The sequence below is a fragment of the Equus asinus genome, chromosome 6, assembly GCF_041296235.1.
Source record: "Equus asinus isolate D_3611 breed Donkey chromosome 6, EquAss-T2T_v2, whole genome shotgun sequence".
NCBI classification, from domain to species: Eukaryota; Metazoa; Chordata; class Mammalia; order Perissodactyla; family Equidae; genus Equus; species Equus asinus.
The window spans coordinates 40,343,120-40,366,814 of NC_091795.1; the positions used below are offsets into that span (position 1 = coordinate 40,343,120).

Consider the following 23,695-nt stretch of genomic DNA (forward strand, 5'->3'; position numbering starts at 1 on the left):
CTCAGGCCCTGCTTCTGACTTCTGCCATTCATGACTCCTGCTTCTTTTTCTAAACCCCTAAAATCTCTCCCCTTTTGGCTACCCCAGCCCTAGACCCACTTCCTGCCTGTTTCATCATTTTGTATGCCTTTCCCTCTTTCTCCCATCCAACGTCACTTCTTTTTTCTCATGAAGCCTTTGATCCCCACCCCCACCAAAGAGAAACCACAGTTAACAGCATCTCCAAGACAAAAGGCTTCTTTATTACTCATCTATTAACTAGTACTGCTATTTATTGTTCTAGTAAATTTTTAAAATATCAAAATATATAACTCTTATCTATCTATAGAAAAACATCTGGACCCCAAAGGGGCACCAAGAGCCCTAGCAGCCTTATATCGCGTAGCCATAGTATCGAGAAATTTCCATTTCTTTTTCCCTCTCAATGAAAAACTGCACTTTCCCCCAAGAGGTGTACTTGGCAGCCTTCTCACGCTCCTGTTGAGCCTGCCTCTTCATGGCCTCCCGCTCTGGCCTCTGTTCCTGTGTGATGGGCTCTGACATCACTGGCCCTGGAATGACGGGTTTCCTCCATGGAATTGGTTGCTTGCTGAAATCCTCCAGTAGATACTGGGCGGGAGGCTTGGGCGGGGCCCGGAGCATGGGCACAGCAGTGGGAACGGGCTCCTGCTGGAGAGAAGTGCAAGATGCTGTTCTGTAAGGTGCAGGCCTTGAAGCAGGACACTGAGGGCCGCTAGGCCGGGTGGGGTTGGTGGAAATTGGCCAAGCTGGTCTGGCAGGACCTGTCAAAGATGCAGGAGCTGGGTGGGTGGAATTGACTGCAGTTGGTTGAGCTGAGTTGATGGAAGCAGGCCGGGCAGGGTCTGCCACAGCAGGCCGATGTGAGGCCAGAGCCTGTGGCCTCCGAGGAACAGGTCGAGCTGGAGGCTTGTCCACGGACAGAAAAGGCAAAGGTACCAACCTGACCTTCCCAGGAGGTGGCAGCTCATCCCGGGATGGAGGTGGACACTGTTTTTCAGCCCTGCCATCTGGTTTCTGAGCTTGGACTCGAGTTTCCAAAGGACCTTGACGCTTGAGTGGGGTATCCAGCCACGGTTTGATAGCTGGGCAGGGCTGGGGGTGTTTGGGGTTGCTGCAGGTTCCCAGGGCCCGGGAGGAAGAGGGCCCGGTGTTCTTCTCACTCTTCCTCCCCAGAGCATGAAACACCTGCACCGACTCCAGCATGTGCTGGCCGAGGCTGGTTCGAGGCCGCTTAAAGGTTTCTTGGCTCAGCTCGGGTTGATTCTTCCTCCGCTTCATCTTGGGCATCATTGGCTTCTCTTCCACCCTGACTTCAGTCCCTGACTGCCGACTCTCTCCGGCTTTCTTGGGGTTGTTTCCTCTGGTCCTCTTGGTCCTTTCCTGCCCATGGCTCTTAGTTGTACTGATCCTGCTGGGTGCGGCTTTCTGAGGTTTGCTGTTGGAGTGCTCGGCCTCGTTCTCAGGAGCCCTGTCACTGGCTGCAGCATTGCAAATAAGCCCTTCTCCCCCTGACAGGCACTCCGGGTCCTTTGGCTGGATTTTGGCCTTGGGAGCACCATCGAGAGGCTCAGAGGCCTGATGTTTGTTCTTCCTGGTGTTATCGGAGGCATCCTTTCTGCTACTTGACTTTTCCTACAGCTGGATGGACTCGATGGCTCCTGTCTCTTTGGCTTGGATCAGCTCGGGGCCTTGGGGTTGATCAAGGTCTTTCAAGGGGTCGAATAGTTGGGGAAGGTGACCATCCTCCATCAGTGTAGCGATGTCTGCAAGGCCACCGCTAGCCTCGGTCCCGTTTTCCAGTGTCCCTTGGCCCTCAAGACTCAGGCTACTCTTTCCCAGATCAGCGTTTTCGGAAGCAGGGTGGTCCTCTGGCCCGAGGGGATCGATGCAGGCCAGGAGCTGGAGAATATCAGGAATTTCTAAAGGGTGTGGTAGAGGATCTTGGTTTTGTATTGGGATCTGGTCGGGATCCAGGGGCTTTGCAAGGTTGGTGTTAAACTCATCCCAGTTCTTTGGATTTGGAGACAGTGCCAGGAGGTCACTGTTAGAAGTGTGGACTGGAGCTGTCAGTGAAAGATCCCCAAGCTCAGCTGGTGGGTCACTCTGCAGCATCTGGGTATTTCTGCTACTGCAGGATTTGGGGAATTCTGGAGCTTGCTGTAGGTAAATTTTCTGGCTTGGCGATTCCAGCCCCAGGGAAGTCTCCATCCCCAGGGACGTTTCCACCACTACAAAGGAAGCAAGGATGAAGTGAGTCCTCGGTGGGTGAGGTGTTCCCCCTTAGACACCAGTGCAGCAACCACGTCCCTTCCCCCGATGGGCAAGGCGTTTCTCCTGGCTCTTAAGGATCATGGACAGCGCCCTGTACTAGGAGATAAGAGGCGAGTGTTCTGGTTCTTACTGGTGATCATTGGATGTCATTGTCCCTTGGTTTTCTTTGTATTTCATAGGATTGTCATAGGAGAATTAAAAAGTAAAAGAGATTTTTGAAGTATGAGACATTTCACAATTCCTAGCATTCTCCTGAGAGAATAAGCACACTTCGCACCGCGGACCAGGATAGGGAGTGGAGCTCTTCCTGATGAAATTTATAAGTAAGGACAGATTCTTAGCCCACTGAGTTTGGACGGGATCTGGGGAGACAAGGTCTTATTCCCGGTATCAGGAAAGTGGCAGAAAGTTAACCTGACGCTATGGGAATGAGGGTTCTGAAGCGCCTTCCCAGGAGACTGAACTTGTACATCAGGACAGGGAGTTCATTTGTGTGTGGTGGTACAGGGCACTTAGCAGGTGGAGCAATGAGACTTGTGGGGTCCCTTGGTGTGCTCTTGGGGTTCTCAGCCATGAAGTGTAGGTGGGCATTACACTGCCCCCTTCTGACCTGTATTATGTGCTCTTATGTCGTGTCTGAAATGGGGAGCACTGAGCGAGGGTAGTGTGCACTAACGTGTCAGGACTTCAGTTCTACCTGTCTGTGGCCTCGCCGCTTCCCAGCTGCAGATTTGACCCTGATTTTGGATGCAGACCTCCTTTCTCTGCCTTCTTGCTGTTTGTACTCACCTTGAGATCTGGTTTGTGGGATGGCTGGAGCAGACGCAGCGTAGCAGACCCCAGAGGTGGAGGCTGGTGGAAGGACATGTGTGGGCTGAATCTCCTTTAGTACCAACACCATTTCTGGTTGAGGAGCAGAGGCCCCAGCTCCTGTGTAGGACACAGAGCCGTAGGACTGCAGGCAGGGGCCAAGTTCTCCAGACAGCAGAGGCCCCAGTGTGCCGTGACCATAGTAGTACACCTGGCTTCCTTCCTGGTAGGGAAGTGACAGGCTGTGTCCCTGATTTGGAACCTGAGATGGTGTTCCCTGAACAAGGCTGGTGGAAAGTGATGGATACAGTGGGACCAGGTTATTGGCACCTGAAGTTCTGTCATAGTGTGCTGCCATAGACATGGAAGAAACCGCTGTGTCGTGGCCAGTGACAGAGTGCAGTCTCCGAGTGAAGAGGACTCCTGTGCAGTGCTTCCTGGGACACCCCACTCAAAGAGACCCGGATAGGAAGCAGCTGAGGTGGAGCTCTGGCTCTGGCCAGTCACTCCAGACAGCGTGGTTGTGCTAGAATGTTGGTAAAGGTAGGCGCTGCCCATGAGTGGCTGGGAAGAGGTGCCCGAGGCTGATGGCAGTAGCCATCCTGAACTGACGGCTGGAGCAGAGACTCTGGAGAAATTGCAGACACTTCCTGCTAGGGAAGCTGCATCGCTCACCACAGGAAGAGAGAGCTGCAGGGAGCTTGGAGTTCCAAGTAAAAATGGATTTTGGAAATTTTCTGTAGGGAACAAGAGGGTGAAGAAAAACTCAATGAGACTGATCAACTCTGACAATGTTTGAGAAGCATCATCTCAAGGTTGCTGCATGAGGAAGCCTCTCATCCCCTGCTCACTGAGATAGCGAACATCCACCCCTTTATGGTGGTTGTAAGGCCGGGTGCAGTTTGTTCCTTTCTGTGTAACTGCCTGTGCTCCCAGCTGCGGCAGAGATGTGCAGAAGCCCCAAGCGGTGTGGTTCACACCTTGTTGTCTAGGCTGGAAGCCCCTTCTCGCTGTCCATCCTTCCCTTGAGCCTCCCCTAGTCCTGACTCATCTACTCTTTGCTAGAATAGAAGCATTTTAGAAGTAGAACGTCCTCAGAGATGCTCTGTTCTAACATTCTCCTGGTACGAGTGAGGAAACTGAGGCTCAGAGAGGTCAGCTGGAGTGGTCCGATTCTCCCATTATGGCAGCATCATCACCAGGTCACAGAGCCTGTCTCCTGACTTCTTGCCAGGACTCTGCTCTGACTGTTCCACTACCAGAACCCGGGAGAAGGAGACCTCCTAATAAGGTGTTTTCTTGGTCCCTTAGAAAACAGTGCAGCTGTTACCACTGTCTTCTTCAGGGTCTGTTTGCTCGTGCAGTTCACGTGCTGTTCCCTAGAGTTCACCCAGTAGTCAGTCCGGGTGGTAGGTGTAAAGGGTCACTCTTACCCTCTTCAAGCCTGGTTTCTGATCCTACCTCCACAGGATTGCCTGAGGGTGTGCATCCCAAGAAGTGCTTTTTGAAAGAAAACTGTAATTTAATCTCTGAGCATCGGGTTACTCATCTGTAGTTATAGTAATAATGATTATAATCTTAGTAATAATTCATACATGAATGAAAGTTGTATGTGGCATATCTGTTATGGGGAGAAAGACAATTTCTGTAAAAAATCATGGAAAACCTTTATCACAGAACTAAAAATAACTATACTGATATATGAAAACTGAGGTATGTAGCAAGCACTAAAGCATAATAAGTTTACTAATAAATGAAATTCTGTATCACACATACTGTGTCGTGAAAGTGAGTATTGCTGCCTCCATTGTAGTGAATACTATTTACCAAAACCAGCCCAGAGTGGAAGGTGATCTTGAATGAATTCCTAGCCATTACGTGCCCACAGAGAAGCTATATGAATAAAACTCACCTGAAAGGCATTAAATGCTATAAATGTGAATGTACATCTGGCCACAATACGAGCAGAGTGATATTTCAGTGAAAACTGGTACAAAGCTGAGAGCAACATCCTAAGTGTAAAGGAATTCCGTTACTGTGCCCGTTCTTATTTCTCTGATCATGACCCAGCAAGGAACAGCTAGTAAGGAATTAGTCCTTCTGATTCAAGTTAGGGGATATTATTTTTTTTTAAATTTATGTTTTATTTTTAACAGGCATAACATCTGCATAGTTGAAAAATGAGAATAAAACAGTAGAAACTCTGTTGCCTCCTGCCCTCTGGATAACGACTTTATCAGTTTCTGGATTATAGGAAGTGTCATTCCTAAAAGATCTCTGAAATGTGTATATTCAAACTCTCAGGTGCCATCCATGTTCAGAGAGGCAAGAGAAAAAAGCAAACAAGTGAGTCTGAGTCTGAGAAGCTGCTTTTCCGGGCGATGCCCTCCCCTGCCTTACTCGCCTTCCTCGGCTATGAATGTGAGCGTTTGCTGAAGTCAGCTGTGCTTCATCCTGCTCTGAGCACATCTCTCTCTGTGCTCTTCCTGCTTCAATTGAAAATCTTTGGTTCCTTCAGCATTTCATGCCAAACCACCTCTTTTTCCTGGAGAGCTCCTCCTTGCTCTCCTCCTCATTCTTCTATTTCCTCAGCCCTCTAGGTTCCTGTTGGCCTGTGCTGATGAAAACAATCCTCAACTTCTTGACCTTTGAAGAACTAGTCCCCCTGTAGCCCAGTACTCTCCATCTCCTACCCTATTTTCCTTTTCACCTCATTTAGGTAGAAAATTCCAGAACATGTGAATATTGCTATTTGACGCACCCTAAATTTGAAGTACTAGAGTTGAAATGTCAGTGGAGGGAGACCATTGCAGATGAAACCTCTGGGTATATTTTACTAGTTTTCTGCATCACCTAGGATTTCTCTCTGTTTCTCAGGGAACACTCTCAAGAAGTCTCTGATTTCATTTCTACCTGGGTGCCCTTTAAGATTCAATATGAGAAAAGAAAAGGAGCAGAAGGAACAACAGTTGTAATATCCTGATGTGAGAGATGAGGAGGAAACAGAGTTTGTGAGAGAGTCGACGACTTGTCCAAAGTCACACAGCTCATGCATGTCAAAGTAAAATGTGAAATTACTCTCCCAGGTTTCTAATTCAATACTTTCCCTCATTTTTCCATGCTCTTTTGAATCTACTACCAAATTTGGGGGCAAAAAGACATAACAAAAAACATTTAAAAGTTTCTTTCGCTACCTGACATGGTGAGAAAAGAAGAGGAAGCATCAACTGCAGATGCAAGGAATGAGGAGATGATACCAGAGGAAGTCTGAGTGGCTGCCGCCAAAGAGCGGTGTGTCCAGTACGAAGGTCGCTGGTCACACTGGTCACTTGCAATGATCCAAATTTATTTACCAGCAACTCCATGGAAACCCCAAGATTCTACCAGGTGGCAGTAGGTCCAGGGGGAGAACGATGTCACAGAGCAGGCAGTGTAAAGGTAAGAGACAACCAATAGGGCGGCCAGATTCCCCACAAGAAGATAGGATTGGGTGGAGGGAGTCAGGGGAGAGCTACAGCAGCACTTGCGTGGCTGAGCTCTGGGGAGGTGACATCCTAGGAGCCAGATGCCATAGTCTCTCTTCCCCAGGCTCTTATATTAGGGAATCTTCTCAACGTTCCTTATAGATGTTCATTAATATAATTAACTCATGATTATTTTAGTCTATAAATTATACATTTTGAATTATTGTACATTTATAATTTTAGGTACAGTTAATTAATATCCTTAGTGAGGAAGGAAAGGGACATGTAGATTGACTCAATACAGTTGTTTTGAACTCCTATCAGTTGATCTAACTGTGAACTTGTTGAAGCTTTTAAGGAGCAAAGGAAGGGATTAATGAGTTCTTTCTGTAACTTGGTGAAAGAGTAGGGTGAGGTTTGTTGAGTGCCCCTTGTGGGGAATGATGTGGTTCAAGGCTCTTCTCTTTCAGTTTCTTCTCCTTGAATCCTACCTTCCTTGGACTGAGCTGGGCTGGGCTAGGTTGGACTTGCATCTCTCTGCTGCTCCCCTTTTCTTTTTTCTGCATTATAGGCCTTGTTTCTGGGACCAGCCTCGCCCTTGCTTCTCCCCCGCCTGGATGTTACTTCCTTTCAATCCCAGCAGCAGAGGTCTTCTTTCCAGTGCCTGATGCTTCTGAAAATGGCGTCTGCCCATTAGAAGCATATGCCAGGGAGCCAGAGACACAGCTGAGGGCAGAGGTCTTCTCTTCCAGCCTTGGGTTGCAATTCTTTTGCCCATAATTTGCTACCTCTGGCTCATTTGGCCACACAGGCCTCCTGCCATCCTGCGCTTTTATACGTGAGAGTCATTTGGGGTCCTCCCCTTTCCTTCTCCTCTGAGTGTATCCGGTGTGGCAGTTGCTGTAGCTTCCTCCCTCTTGGAAACAGCCACTGTAGAACATTGGGCCTCTAGGGTTCTCTGTCGGCCATGGTTGTGGGCAAGGCCAAGCGACATGCAGAGGAGAATAGTGAGAGAAAGAGGAGGACATTCGTGGAGAATAGGGAAGAGGCAAGGTGAAAGGGACAGAAAAAGAGAGTTGCCTGTGGATTTTTGGGTTTCTTGAGAAACAGGTTGATACATTTTGGCCTCACTTTGTATTAACGGAACTGACAATTCAGTATATATTTTTTAATGTCACTGGATGGTCCAGCAACAGCCACGAATTCTGTACATTTAAGAGAATAACCTTAAATTACTTTGCCTCATTTTGTTTTATGTGATATTGCACGATTTATGTTATTCATTGGTATGTTTGTAGAATATGGGTCGTTTTCAAATGCTCTGGGTCTGTCTCCGTGTTTTTCCTGGTTCCGTTTTTAAGGATCCAACACTGGGAGACAGATCACATGCTGTTCTCCTGCTGATTGTTCATTTTGAAGCGTCATGAACTAACTTGACCTGAAGGGTTCTGTGGAGAAACTTACGAGGGGACTGTGAGAAGCATTGTGGTGAGTTGCACGGTGCCCTCACGCCTAAGGAGCAGATGTGTGCAGTGCACCCGGCTGGCCTGGGAGCCTCTGCTTTTGTGCCCCTGCTTAGTGCTCTTCTCTCTAACCACTCTGGTGACTGTGAGACAGTGGGCGAGGGCTGAGTTGCTGCTGATTTGTATGTGGAGTCAGCTGGTTTGGGGAGGAAATCTTTGCATGCAGTCATTTTCCTTGGTGGCAGACTTTTCGGATGCCTAGGTGTGTGATCCAAGATGCCAGAGGCCACGAGAAGATAGCTGCTAGATGTGACCTCCAGAGACACACATTTCATTTATAGGCTTATTTTTCCTGTTATGAAATGTGAATGCTTTGAGTGATGGCGGGGGTGTTTACCCGAGGAGAAATTGTGAAGGGTGTTGCAGTGTCGAGATATGGCTTGAGCTCACGTTTGAAATTTTTTGTCCCTCAGCTTCATACCTCAAATAGCCTACTTCCCTGACATGAGGATGTAACAGGAGGCTAACAACATATCCTAGATATCCGCAAGTTAAACCAGTCTCTCTCTTTTTTCTATGTTCCCATGGAAATGAAGGGGATCCAGAGCTACTGCAGGTTAGGGTGGGTGACGTAAGATTGGAACAATTGTGGTAAGACAAATTCAGGTGGCAGTCAAATGTTTATACAAGAAAATATTCACTTTCAACATCCAATCTAGTTAGGCAAACCCTTACTTAGGCCTTTCCTGGTTCCCGGCCTCTGTAACTACATTCTCTCCGTAGTTCTGGGCATTTAACCTTAGCTTGCAGACTCAGCGTCATATTAGCCTCTAATAGAATCTTAAGTGAAGCTGGGAGAAACTTCCAAGCTTGAGTCCAACGCTGTGGAACTGAGCATCAAGCCCTACACTCACAGAAAGCCTTTTTTTTAATAGTTAGGGCACTGTCTTGTCCCATAGAGCCACTTCCTGCATTTCGTACCCATGGGGATAACTGAGACTTGTCTTCACGCAACATGCCCTGTCCTTCTACCCCTGAGGCTCTTCCTTACTCTCCCCATCGTCACGTTTTCATTTAATTAAGGCCTAGAGTCCCTCACACTCCTGCATGTTCCCTGGGGCCCTACAAGACACTGGCAGATTTTGTTAGTGTCAACTGCTTAGCTGTTTGGTGATCCAAATATGCCTTGCTCCTGTATTTTCCATTCCAGTGTCCTGCATACCTATTCTGGCGTTTTTTAACCTCAGGTTGGATTCACACCCTGGAAGGCCTACGCTTTGCCGGTTCCCATAGTTTCTAAAAAGCGTTTTATGCTTAGGTCTGTATTTTCTTGTGTCAACTGAGTGTGTTCCCACCCCAAGCTTGTGTCACTTAGCAAATGGGAAGTGCAAGACCCATATAGCCTTTCTAGATTCTGATCGATGTATGTCATATTTTCTGTAGTCGTGTCTATAGACGTTTGTACCGGATGTACTTTTAGGCCACTACACACCGGTTGGATATTACTTTTCATAGATTCCAAAGGAATATTTTATGATGTAGCACCAAACTTGAATGTACTGAGTTGTAAGTTTGCAAACGATGGTGTGCTCACATATGTCGTTCTTTTTCCAGATAGCAATTTACTAATATTGATCCATGTTTAATAATGTAGAAGATTTCCGAATTGTAAATGCTTGGGCATTCGAACTTGGTTACACTATGATTGTCCCAGAAATGTTAAAGCTAGTGATCTTTTTGCCGTTCGTTCATTCCTTTATTTTAGAACTCTGATCTTTCTGACCCTCCGTTTACCTAGCACTGAAATGGCTGTAAAGATTGTTAACAGTGTTTGTAAGATATTTTCAGAAAGTAGAAAATAGTAAATAAACCTTTGCTATTAGAATTATCTACGGTTTAATCTGAAATTTAGTGCCCCTTCTGCCTTCAGACCTGTTGTAGGACGTGGTGTTCTTTGCTGTTCCCCTTGTAGCCAGATTAAGGGTTTTTCTAACAGGTACTGCTCCCTGTGCCTGATACTGTGTGGAAATTGTAGCCTTGAGATCCACTCTTATCACTCTCAGTTATTTTTTGGTATTTCCTACAATATACATACCATCACCCTCTAGCTGATACCTGGCACAGGATAGGAATCCAATAAAGTTTCACTGTAAGTGGGAGGGTAGGTCGTTACAATGGTTTTGGAGGGTAATTAGACAGTACTTTTCAAAATTTTAAGTTTGCATGTCCTCTTTCTAGTAATTCTACTTCTAAGAATTTAAAAGTAGCTGTATTCACGCACGAGGGTGTTCACATTGCAGTCCGTCTGTAACAGAGGACAAAAAACCGGAAACCAACTAAAAGTCCATCAGTATTGGACTCATCATGTGAATTATGGTAAATTATAAGCCATGTAATACTATGCAAGCATTAGCAAGAATAGAATGGATGTATGAATAAATGGACTGGGAAGTTCAGTGTCCAGGGTTGATTGTAGGATGTATAGAGTGTGCTGCTTTTACACGAAATCGAGTCTATGCATATAGGTACAAAGAAATATTTATATAAAATATACGAGTGAATGTGAGCACTTGGAAAATATCAGGACAACCACACAAGGAACTGGGGAAGTGGGAAAAAAACCTTTCATTCCATGTCCCATATTGCTTGAAATCTCAAGGCCTTGACAAACGTGCCGTGATCTGCATGAGCTGTAGTTCTGTCCTCAAGCGAAGGAGGGCGCTGTGGCCACCAGAGTCCTGTTTACTAACCCAGCTTCTCAGGCCGCCGGCGTGGTGACGTCATGAGGATGGGAAGTAGCGCATGCGCAGTAGTAAGGATGAGGGTTGCCTAGATTGCTACCGAGGTGCTTGCAGTTGGGGGACTTGTTCTGTTCCCGAGCGCCCCGGACGGGGGACTTTCTCACTGTTGGCATTCGATGGTCAGCATCTTGGGCCCGCATGAGACAGTGGTTTCGTACCTGCCACGCCCAGTCCAGGGACCCTACTTGTCCGGGCGTTCTTCAGCCAAGAGGAAGGGTGGAAACCATGTCTCCGAAAGGTAATAAGCCTTGGCTCCTGAGCGCGGTCCTGCCGCCTTTTAGCTCCTGGGCCTGGGCCTCGTCCACTGGGGTCCCTGTCTGTCACTGTTGCCGCTGCAGGGCTCTTGGCCCCTCTGCCCTTGCTCGGAGGCACTGACTGGCTGGCTGCTTGCCAGCAGTAGCCGAAACAAACAGTCTGAGATGTTCTGATTTCTCCCCATCCTTTTGAAAACAAGGTTCTGGCCATTGCTGCTCTGATATGAGGCATACGGACTGCTTTTTAGGATGGTCTGTCAATGCTGGGGACAGGACTTAATTATCCAAACTGAGTCCTGCTCGATTCCTCAAATCGTGTTGTTTTGGCGTGGAAAATGTGAATAATAAGAGCTAAGTTTGAGTGAAAAAGCCCTCCAGTACTGTTGAACTTTCTATGGAAAATGTTGGATTGTGTTGCGTCCAGGAATCACAAAGGGCACCTGGTGCTTCTCACCAGGTCTCATTGGAGAGATCTTCCTCTATAGTTCAAATGATTGACTGCGAAACTTTGCCTTTGAGACCTTCGTTTCCTCCATCTCATACCTCACGAAGTCCGCTTCATCTTATCTCCTGAATATCTTGGAATGTGTCACCTTCTTTCCCTCAGCATCCTCTTACAGAACTTGCCTGATCTTTTGCGTTTAGGTCCTGACTAGTGTGCATGTATCTACTCTCCTTTCCTTCCAAGCCATTCTTCACACAGGAACTCTTTTTAATAGGCGAGTTGGAACATTGATCAGAAGCATGGCTCAAAAGGATCGTTTCAGAATAAAAGCGAACTCTTGACTCTGACCTTGAAGAGTCTGCCTGGTCTAGAATCCTCTCTGCTTCTTCAGCCCCGTCTTGTGCCCCTTTTGCCCTCACTTTCTATCCTTCAGATTCACTGAGTTAGTTTCAGTTAATTCTCCCCGATCCTATAGAAGTTAGCTCAAATACTGCTTTTCGCTGTAACTCCTAGCACTAAGTGAAGTTCACAGCCCCTTTTCCATTGGATATTCTTTCAAAATATGAACTTGAAGTTGTGCACTGATTGTGTTTGATGGCATCAGTTGTATGAGAGTTAAAAATAAACCATGAAGTGAAATAATTGAATTTAAACGATTTCAACTCTGGGACAACATAAAGCACACTAACATTTGTAGTATAGATGTCCTAGAAGGAGAAAAGAGAGACAAAGCAGCAGAGAATCTATCTGAAAAAATAAAAGCTGAAAACTTTCCTAACCTAAGGAAGGATACAAACAGCCAGGCACAGAAAGCACAGAGTGCACCAAGCCAAATAAACCCATGAGGCCCACACCAAGACACGTTATAATTAAAATATCCAAAATTAGAGATAAAAAGAGAATCCTAAAAACTGTGAGAGAAAGGCAGTAAGCACATACAAAGGAAACCCCATAAGGCTATCAGCTGACTTCTCAGCCAAAAGATTAGAAGCTAGCCAGGAGTGGCATGGTATTTAAGGTGCTGAAAGGAAAAAAAGAATACTTGGCAAGGTTATCATTCAGCATGGAAGGAGAGATAGAGTTTGCCAAACAAGCAAAAATTAAAGGAGTTTATCACCAAGAAACCAGTTCTACAAGAAATGCTAAAGGACCTTATTTAAGTGAGAAAGAGAAGACCACAATAGGAATAAGAAAATTATCCCCAAAAAAGTCAATGAAATCATTGGTAAAGGCAAAAATACAGTAAAAGTAGCAGATCAGCCACCTATGAAGATAATAAAAAGGTCAAGAGACAAAAGTACTAAAATTACCTATTTCAATGATAACAAGGTAATGGATACACACAAAATAAGATGTTAGATATGATATCAAAAAGAAAATGGGGGAGGAGGGGAGTAAAAGAGTAGAGCTTTCAGAAAGAAGTCAAACTAAAGAGGCCTTCAACTCAATATAGATTGCTGTATACCTAGATTATTATATATGAACCTCATGGTAGTCACAAACCAGAAGCCTATAATAAATACACAAATAATTAAGAGAAAGGAACCCAAACATAATATTAAAGACAGCCATGAAACCACAAGGGAAGAGAGCAAGAGAAAAAGAAAGGAACAGAGAAGAACTCCTAAAACACCCAGAAAAAAAGTAAAAAAGTGGTAATAAGTACATATTTATCAATAGCTGCTTTAAATGTCAATGGACTAAATGTTCCAATCGAAAGGCATAGGATGGCCAATTAGATAAAATAGTAAGACTGAGACATATGCTGTACATCAGAGACACACACTTCAGACCCTCGCAAACTGAAAGTAAAAGGATGGAAAGAGCTACTCCATGCAAATGGCAAAGAAAATAAAGCTGGGATAGCAATACTTGTATCAGACAAAATAGACTTTGAAACAAAAACTGTAATGAGACAAAAAAGGGCACTACGTAATGATAAAGGAAACAATCCGACAAGAGGATATAAGACTTGTAAATACCTGTGCACCCAACATAGCAGCACCTAAGTATATAAAGCAATTATTAACAGACATAAAAGGAGAAATAGACGGTGACAGAATAATAGTAGGGGACGTTAACACTCCACTTACACCGAAGGATAGATCATCCAAACAGAAGATCAATAAGGAAATGTCGGCCTTAAAAAACACATTAGACCAGATGGACTTAATAGATATATATAGAACATTTGATCCCAAAACCGCAGAATACACGTTCTTTTCAAATGCACGTGGAATGTTCTCCAGGATAGATCGCATATTAGGCCACAAAACAAGTCTCAACAAATTAAAGAAGATTGAAATAATACCAAGCATCTTCTCTGACCACAAAGGTATGAAACTAGAGATCAACTACAGGAAGAAAATCAGAAAAGCCACTGATTTGTCAAGATTAACCCTAATGCTACTGAGCAACAGTTGGGTCAATGAATAAATCAAAGGAGAAATCAAAAATACCTGGAGACGAATGAAAGTGAAAATACGACACGCCAAGATCTATGGGATACAGCAAAAGCAGTTCTAACAGAGAAGTGTATAGCAATTCAGGCCTACCTCAACAAACAAGAAAATTCCCAAATAGACCATCTAATGGTGCGCCAAAAGGACCTGGAAAGAGAAGAACAAACAAAGCCCAAATCAGTAGAAGGAAGCAAATAATAAACATCAGGGCAGAAATAAATGACATAGAGACTAAAAGAACAATAGAAAAAAATCAGTGAAACCAAGAACTCGTTCTTTGAAAAGATAAAATTGACAAGCTTTTAGCTAGACTCACCAAAGAACCAAAGAAGTCTCAAATAAATACAATTAGAAATGCAAAAGGAGACATTACAGCGGACACCTCAGAAATACAAATGATCGTGAGAGAATACTATGAAAAGCGACACACCAACAAATTGGATAATCTAGGAGAAATGAATAAATTCTTAGACTCATACAACCTGCCAAAACTGAATCAAGAAGAAATCGAGAATTTGAATAGACCAATCACCGGTAAGGAGACGGAAACCATGATCAAAAACCTCCCCAAAAATAAAAGTCTGGGACCAGATGGCTTCCCTGGTGAATTCTACCAAGCATTCGAAGAAGACTTAGTACTTGTCCTCAAACTCTTCCAAAAAATTGAAGAGGAGAGGAAGCTTCCTGAGAAGCCAACATTACCCTGAAACCAAAACCAGACAAGGACAACAACAAAAAAAGGAAATTACAGGCCAACATCACTGATGAACGTTGATTCAAAAATCCTCAACAAAATATTAGCAAATTGAATACAACAATACATTAAAAAGATCATACACCATAATCAAGTAGGATGTATTTCAGGGATACAGGGATGGTTCAACATCTGCAAATCAATCATCGTGATACACCACGTTAACAAAATGAAGAAGAAAAATCACATGACCATCACAATAGACTCAGAGAAAGCATTTGACAGGATACGGCATCCATTTATGATAAAAACTGTGAATAAAAAGAAAGTACCTCAACATAATAAAGGCCATTTATGACAAACCCACAGCAAATATCATTCTCAATGGAGAAAAACTGAACGCTATCCCTCTAAAAACAGGAAGCAGACAGGGATGCCCACTTTCACCACTCTTATTTAACATAGTATTGGAAGTCTTAGCCAGAGCAATCAGGCAAGAAAAAGAAACAAAAGGGATCCAAATTGGAAAAGAAGAGGTGAAATTGTCACTATTTGCAGATGACATGATTTTATATATAGAACAACCTAAAGAATTGACTAAAAAACTTTTAGAAACAATAAATGAATATGGTCAAGTTGTACGATACAAAATCAACATACCAAAATCCATTGTGTTGCTATACACTAACAGTGAAGTAGCAGAAGGAGAAATTAAGAATACCATCCCATCTACAACTGCAACAAACAGAGTAAAGTATCTAGGAATAAGCTTAACCAAAGTGAAAGATCTGTACACTGAAAACTATAAAACCTTGCTGAAAGAAATTGAAGAAGACACAAAGAAATGGAAAGATATTCCATGCTCTTGGACTTGAAGAATTAACATAGTTAAAATGTCCATACTTCCTAAGGCAGTCTACATTTTCCATGCAATCCCTATCAAAGTTCCAGCGACATTTTTCACAGAAATAGAACAAAGAATCCTAATATTTATATGGAACAACAAAAGACCCCGAATAGCCAAAGGAATCCTGAGAAAAAAGAACAAAGCTGGAGGTGGCCCACTCCCTGATTTCAAAATATACTAAAAAACTATAGTAACCAAAACAGCATGGTACTGGCACAAAAACAGACACACAGGTCAATGGAACAGAATCGAGAGCCCAGAAAGAAACCCACACATCTATGGACAGCTAATTTTTGACAAGGGAGCCAAGAACATAGAAAAGAGAAAAGAAAGTCTCTTCAATAAGTGGTGTCGGGAGAACTGAACGGCCACATGCGAAAGAGTGAAAGTAGACCATTATCTTACACCATGCACAAACATTAACTCAAAATAGATTGACTTGAATGTAAGCCCTGGAACCATTAAACTTCTAGAAGAAAACCTAGGCAGTACACCCTGTGACATCGGTCTTAGCAGGATATTTTCAAGTACCTTGTCTGACTGGGCAAGGGAAACAATAGAAAAAATAAACAAATGGGACCACATCAAACTAAAAGCCTTCTGCACAGCAAAGGAAACCATCAGCAAAACGAAAAGGGAACCTAACAATTGGGAGAACATATTTGCAAATCATATATCTGATAAGGAGTTAATATCCAAAATATACAAAGAACTCGTACGTCTCAACAACAGAAAAACTAACAACCCAATTGAAAAATGGGCGAAAGATCTGAATAGACATTTCTCCAAAGAAGATATACAGATGGCCAACAGGCACATGGGAAGATGCTCAACATCATTAACTATCAGGGAATTGCAAATCAAAACTCCGATGAGGTGTCACCTCACTCCGGTCAGAATGGCTATAATGAACAAGACAGGAAACAATAAGTGTTGGAGAGGATGTGGAGAGAAGGGAACCCTCCTACACTGCTGGTGGGAGTGCAAACTGCTGCAGCCACTGGGGAAAACAGTATGGAGATTCCTCAAAATCTTAAGAATAGATCTACCATATGATTCAGCTATTCTACTTCTGAGTATTTATCCAAAGAACGTGAAACACAAATGCATAGAGATACATGCACCCCTATGTTCATCAGAGCATTAGTCACAGTAGCCAAGACTTGGAAGCAACCTAGGTGCCCATCAAGGGATGAATGGATAAATGAAGATTGGTATGTATACACAATAGAGTACTACTCAGTCATAAGAAATGATGAAATCCGGCCATTTATGACAACGTGAGTGGACCTTGAGGGTATTATGCTAAGTGAAATAAGTCAGAGGGAGAAAGTCTCAAAACCCGTATGATCTCATTCATAAGTAGAAGATAAAACAATGAAAAACAAACACAGAGAAACAGAGATTGGATTGGTGGTTACCAGAGGGGGAAAGGGGAGGGAGAGTGGGTAATTAGGCATACATGTGTGGTGATAGATCGTAATTAGCCTTTGGGTGGCTCGATTCATGATGTAATCTACACAGAAAGCAAAATATATAATGATGTATACCAGTAACTTGTCTAATGCTACAAACCAATGTCTCCGCAATAAAATAATAATAATAATAAAACAATTTCAGTCAGCATGGGAGTATTGATGAACCTTAGCATTCGGGACTGGGCTGGGTTATCAGGGATACAGAAGGGCTGGCCATCTGTGTCTTAGACCTTGTTTGTGGAGACGTTTGCTCTGTTTTGTTGCCTTGTATCTGTTTTTAAGATGGGAAAGAAGGAAAAAGGGGAGTACAGGTGGTTACTAGGTGGGGTTGAAGAAGGGGAGCAGCAAGATGCCAAGCGGAGAGCAGAGGGGACCCACTGTGTGGGCTGTGAATTCCATTCTCAGGGAGCCTCATTCTACACAGGGAGACAGGCTAATGTCAAATTTGGCTCACAAAAAGTGTGTTACTAGGTGGAAAGAGTGTCTCCCATTTGGACACCAGATGCTGGGGACTCATTTCATTGCTTTCAAAGTTCTTTTGAAAAGATAAGCAAAGGTTGATTTAGCATTCTTTCAGAAATCTGCATTCACTGTGTAGAGCTGTATCCTCAACCCTGTCTCACTCCGTTTCCCCTTTTTATAGCAGATACTTTGTAATATCCTCTTTACTCTCCTGAAGTGAAATTCTTAGATATATACAACCTGCTTCCATATTTAAGTTTAAGAAAAAAAGTCAATGCCGTGCTCTGACTATAATATAAAGGATAAGTAAAATAAAGTAATTTAGAATAGAGTAAGAAGTATTTACATTTCCATATGTCAATGCTTGGGCATGACTTTACTGAAAATAAAGAAATCGTCAGTTACTTGCGCCATGAATGCCAAAGCTGCCCATGCTCACTGATCTGGGTGGGTATGTTGCCTAGTGGCAGGAGTTTCAATGGTTGTGAGCTGTGCTTAGTAGATTTCCAAAGGAAACAAAGTACAGTCTTCACTAGGATGACAAGGTGACTGCTGTCCCGGACATTCAATGTCCGTGAAAACTGCGAAGAAACCCTTTGTGTTTACGTGTGAAATGGAGTCAAGTTCTAAGGCTTAGATACTTTTGAACAGTTTTTACACCTCTATGGATGTTGACTAGGACGTTCAAAAGTCATCCAGGTGTGAGACCCATTTGTGGGGCTGTTTTGAATTTGGCAAGATGTCTGGTATCCGTGACCCTCACCCACTAAACGCCAGTAAGACGCCCTCACTCCCTTCATCACAACCAAAAAAATGCCCTGGATCAGCAAGGTCAGGATTTCAGTATGGAAACTGAAAAATTGTGTTTCTCTTTTAACTAAAAAAGGGAATATGTGGGGAAAGCATTTGACCGACTTAAAAAAGGTGAGAAGAGATTCCATGTCTCGTTACCCTGCCCGGCACAGTGTGGATTAGTGTCAGGAAGAGCCCACTTTGACTGTATTGGGAATTTATTTAATTTGTGTCTCATAGGTCAGGGTTTCTTTCTTCTTCACCTACTCTGTCAATTCTTCTGCATCTCTGAACTTAAACGTTAGTGATTTCATAGATAAACAAATGGTTGTGATTCACATCCAGCAACACCAAGTTTAGTGTTTGACACATCGTAGCTACTTCCCAGTCGTTGAAGAATGAGTGAACTGACGGCCCAGCCCCACCCGCATTGGCGGTGCCTGTGAATTTCCTCCTATTTTCCTCCTCCTCTCCGCGATTGTCCTCACTCCTCGGTCCCTGCTCCACGGTCTCTGCAAGGGGATCCTGAGGTTCCCCCGGGTCCCTGCTCAGCCCCTTTTCTGCAAGGACATCAGCAGGGAGAAGCAGGAAGACTCTTCAGTCTCCTTTCCTCCACACAGCCAACATCTTTCCTGTGTGACGTGGTTATAGGAAGCCTCTTCTAGTTCTGTGTGCACAAGGTGTTCTCTTCAGTGTTGGGACTGTTTAAGGCACCATCAAGGGGGTTGCGAAGCTGCAGGGCCACTCCCAGTGCAGTCCCTGTTCACGCAGTAGAGGTAGGGAGATGAATGACCCCTGCGTGGCAGCGGAATGGGACAAGGTGTCCTGGGTGTTTGAGGGAAGTCACCCAAGGCAAAGCTGCCTCAGTACTTGGCAGTCGAGTGTCAGGCACAGTGGACTGTCAAGTGGCAAATGATGTGTCACAGAAATGCCACAGCAGAAATGCCTAGGAATGGAAAGGAGGGGGAAATGACAACAGACAGGGTTAATCAAGGAAGGCTTCCTAAGCGGTTTGTGACTAAATGAGTTACCTCAGGTTGGCTGTTGTTCAGATAGCTGGAGACGGTAATGATCCTCCAGCTCCAAGTCTGGAAGAAACTGACAGGAGAGATTGTACGCCTTGTTGTAATTAATACAGTCTTCAAACCTTTCACAATGTTCGGTGGAAGACTCAGCATCGTAGATCTGTCAGATCTTCCTAAGGTAATTTGTAAATTTAACATCATCTCATATCATCTGATTCTAAAGCTCGTATAGCAAAAGAAACTTACATAGCCAGGAAAATTCTGAAAAGGAAGAAGGTAGAAAAGGGTTGCCTAGCCCTACCAAATGTTAAGCCATACTAGAAGTGTTGCTGGAGCACAGGGGATTTTTCGGGTGGTGAAGCTAATCTGTCTGATACTCTAGGGGTAAATACATGTCATTGTACATTGGCCAAAGCCCATAGATTATACAACACAAAGTGACCCGTGATGTGAGCTATGGACTTTGATAATGATGTGTCAATGTTGCTTCATTGATTACAACAAATGGAGCACACTGGTATGGAATGGTGATGGTGGGAAAGGCTGTGTAGGGTGAAGGAGAGATGGTTAAAGTGAGAACTCTTTACTTTCTGCTCCGTTTTACTATGAAGCTAAAACTGCTCTACAAATGAGTCTATTAGTTTTTTACTTTTAATTTTTTTTATGAGGAAGACTGGCCCTGAGCTAACGTCTCTGCCAGTCTTCCTCTCTTTTGTGTGGGATGCTGCCACAGTGCGGCTTGATGAGCGGTGCTGGGTCCACACCCTGGATCCCAAACTGCAAACCCCGGGCCACCGAAGTAGAGCTGGTGAACTTAAGGACTACGCCACCAGGCCGACCACCTCTGTCAGTTTTTTAAAAGATGTGTTGCTGGCCCTTGAGTAACCACAGATCAGTGGAACAGAGTACATAAATAAGATAAATACGTAAAAGAATATTTAGCAATAAGAGCCATCCTTCATTTATTTAGATATTCTAGGAGTATTTATAAGTGCCTACTCATAGGCACTCCGCTTGGAGCTGGAGGTGCAGTGGTGGACAACACTGATGTGGTCCCTGCCTTCTGGGAGTTTACAGTCTGGTTAGGTACCCCCGTGACACAAATACAGAAGTAAATCTCTAGAAGTGAGCTTATTTTCTTCCCTCTAATCTCTGGGGGAAAAGATTGTAATCTAGCTTGTAACTTCCAGAAGGGTGGAAACTTTCCTCTGAATCACACTGTGTGTTAGCATCATAGGGCTTGAATGAATGACAGTATAAGAAAGGATTTGAAGCACACATTTGCTGTTTCTTATTTCATTCTCTCTGACAGAGTTTGGAAAAGAATCTTGTTGTAGAAGAATGTTGTTACCCCTTGGATGTTTCCAGCAAAATCTGAGAGCAGAGTGAAGAACTTGGACTGATTATTGATGTAACACACACTCCCCACTAATACAAACCAGAGGTAAATGGAACCCTTAATTGAAAGGAACCGTCTTCATTCTTATGGTATAATAAGCATAGTAATTCAGTAGTTGTAATCCTGGCCTTCTCTCATGGGTAGTATTTCAAAAAGGGAACCAAGTGCTTTCCTTAATTACACTTTTCTAATTGCTACCTGAAAAAGAGAGTAAAGATGTGAATTGAAATATAATATTTGGCAATAACCTCTGTATGTGCTTAAGAAATTCTATGAACTTCCATGTTCTATGTATATTTATAAAGTATATATTATAAAAAATACATACATATATATTTGCTGAGGAAAGATTTCTCCCTGAGATAACATACGTTGCCGCGCTTCCTCTTCTTTTGCTTGAGGAAGATGAGCCCCGAGCTAACATCTCTGCCAGTCTTCGTCTGTTTTGTATGTGGGTCAGTGCTACAGCATGGCTGACGAGTGGTGTGGGTCCGTGCCTTAGATCTGAATTCGTGAACTGAGGCCACCGAAGCAGAGCCCACTAAGCTTAACCACTACGCCACGGGGACGGCCCCCCTGTTCTATATTTTCAAAGTAAAGTGAACTTCTAGTAAGAACAGTAGTAGCCTAAAGAAAAGAATGGAGTATCCATGGTATCTTTGGTACTTATTTTGGGCAGTTGTGAGAGCACGTGTAAGTATCTTGATAGAAGACAGTTCTCTAAGTTTTATGCTTTCGTTTCCTAATATCTTTGGATATAATAGAGAAACACATATGTTCTGTTGGCCTGTGTGGCATTATCAGTGGGAAAGAATTATCCTTCTTCTAGGCAGTTCCACAGCCTTGGGAAACAATAACACCTAATGTCTGTTAACATTTGTACAGGCCTACCTCACAGATATCACAGGTTCTGTTCCAGGTCACTGAATAAAGTGAATATCGCAATAAAGCGAGTCAGACTAATGATTTGGTTTCCCAGTGCATGTAGAAGTTATGTTTACACGATACCATAGTCTGTTAAGTTTGCAATAGTATTATATCTAAAGGGACATCATACATAGCTTAAGTAAATAATACCTTATTGCTTGAAAATATGAACCATCATCTGAGCCTTCAGCAAGTTGTAATCGGGTTGCTGATGGGGGTCTTGTAAGAAATGCGGCGTCTGTGAAGCACGGTAGAGCGAAGCACAGTACAGTGAGGTAGGCCTGTACAGCAGCTGCCATTTAAAAAGTGCGTGCACACACGTTAAGGCAGTGAATCCGCACAGCAGGCCTTTGCTGATGAAGTGGGAGTGGTACTAACGTCCCCTCCTGAGTGCTTCCTCTGCACTGAGCCCGGAGCATAGACGGTGACAGTGACTCACTTCACAGATGGTGAAACTGAGGCCCAGAAAAGGAAGAATTGAAACTTGAACTCAGGTATTCCTTGTTTTTGTTTTTTTTTTTTTTTTACTGTAGTAAAATGTACGTAAGCAATATTTATCATTTTAACCATTCATAAGTGTACAATTCAGTGGCATTAAGTGCACTCATGATGTTGTGCAGCTGTCACCACTGCCTGTAAACAAACGGTTTTCATCATCCTCAACAAAAGCTCTGTCACCATGAAAAACTAACAGCCCCATTTCCCCTCCCCCAGACCCTGGTGACCTCTATTCTACTTCACGTCTCCGTGAATTTGCCTATTCTAGGTGCCTCATGTTAGCGGAATCCGACATATTTTTCCTTCGGTATCTGGCTTCTTTCACTGAACATAATGTTTTCTAGGTTCATCCATGTTGCAGCATGTAACAAAATGTTATTCCTTCTTAGGGCTGAATAGCATTCCATTGTGTGTACATACCACATTTTGTGTATCCATTCGTCTGTTGATGGACACTTGGGTTGTTTCTACCTTTTGGCCCTTATGCATCATGCTGCTGTGAGCATTGTGTACAAACATTGGTTCAAATCCCTGCTTTGAATTCTTTTGGATGTATAGGTGGGAGTAGAGATGTTGGATCGTGTGGAAGTTCTACGTTTAACCTTTGAGAAAGCGCCAAAAAGTCTTCTACAGTGTCGTCCTGTTTTAACAATTAACACAAATTTTAAGCATTTACAGGAGCAGACATAATGGTGTGGTGTTCGTGGACCAGCCATGAACTCCTTCAGCTTGAATATTTATCAGCTGATGGCTGTCGTGTCTCCTCTCTACCCCTCCCTGTTTCGCCCTATTCCATAGTTTTTTAAGCAGATCCCCAATATCATATACTTTCACTTGTTCATCTTTGATATATACATTTAAAATGTCAGAGTTTTGTTCCTTAATATCCTGGTTTATTGTTAAATATCCAGTCAGCACTCAAATTCGCAGTTGTCTCCTAAATGTCATAGAAATTGTTTTGAAGAGTTTGAGTTAGGTCTAAGTTAGGGCCACACTTGGCGTTTGATTGTTAGGTCTCGGATGTCTGATTTAATCTATGGGTTCTCCTTCCATGTCTCTCTCCACTTTCTTTGTCTTTGTTTCTTTTTTTCTCAATAACTTTACTTTTTGAAGAAACCAGGTAGTTTGTCCTATCTGAAGATGACATTACAAATAATACAAGAGTGAATGAACACAATGGATAATGTCTTAAGAGAAATAAGAGAAGGAGGAAATTTTAAAAATTCTATAAGAAGAGCAAATGAATTCTAGAGAAATGCCAAATATTAGAGATAAGCAAAAAAGTCAGGCCAACTCTGAAAATAGTAATGCCAACACATGTAAGAATTTAGTGTGGCATAAAAATGATATTTCAAATCAGTGGACACATTAGTGAGTAAACTGTGATACTTCCACGTTGGAGTGTAAATCACCTCTCTGGAAGGATCCGCAGCGTGGCAAAAGTAAATGTGTCTAAGGGAGGAGGGAAATGGGTGGCCGGGGAACTTGGGGAGAAGGGTGAATTTCCATTGAATCCCCTTTT

General features: G+C 43.5%; 1 long non-coding RNA gene and 1 pseudogene across 1 annotated transcript in view; one reads left to right on the forward strand and one right to left on the reverse strand.

Annotated features, from left to right (window-relative positions):
• Positions 1-267: 267 nt before the first annotated feature.
• Positions 268-7,389, reverse strand: LOC139045474 (uncharacterized protein C2orf78-like; annotated as a pseudogene).
• A 3,446-nt stretch (positions 7,390-10,835) lies between these two features.
• Positions 10,836-23,695, forward strand: part of LOC139045506 (uncharacterized) — a 36,498-nt gene continuing 23,638 nt past the window's right edge. Inside the window, exon 1 of the long non-coding RNA XR_011503934.1 lies at positions 10,836-11,068. This is a non-coding gene — a long non-coding RNA (uncharacterized lncRNA). The remainder of the gene's footprint in view (positions 11,069-23,695) is intronic.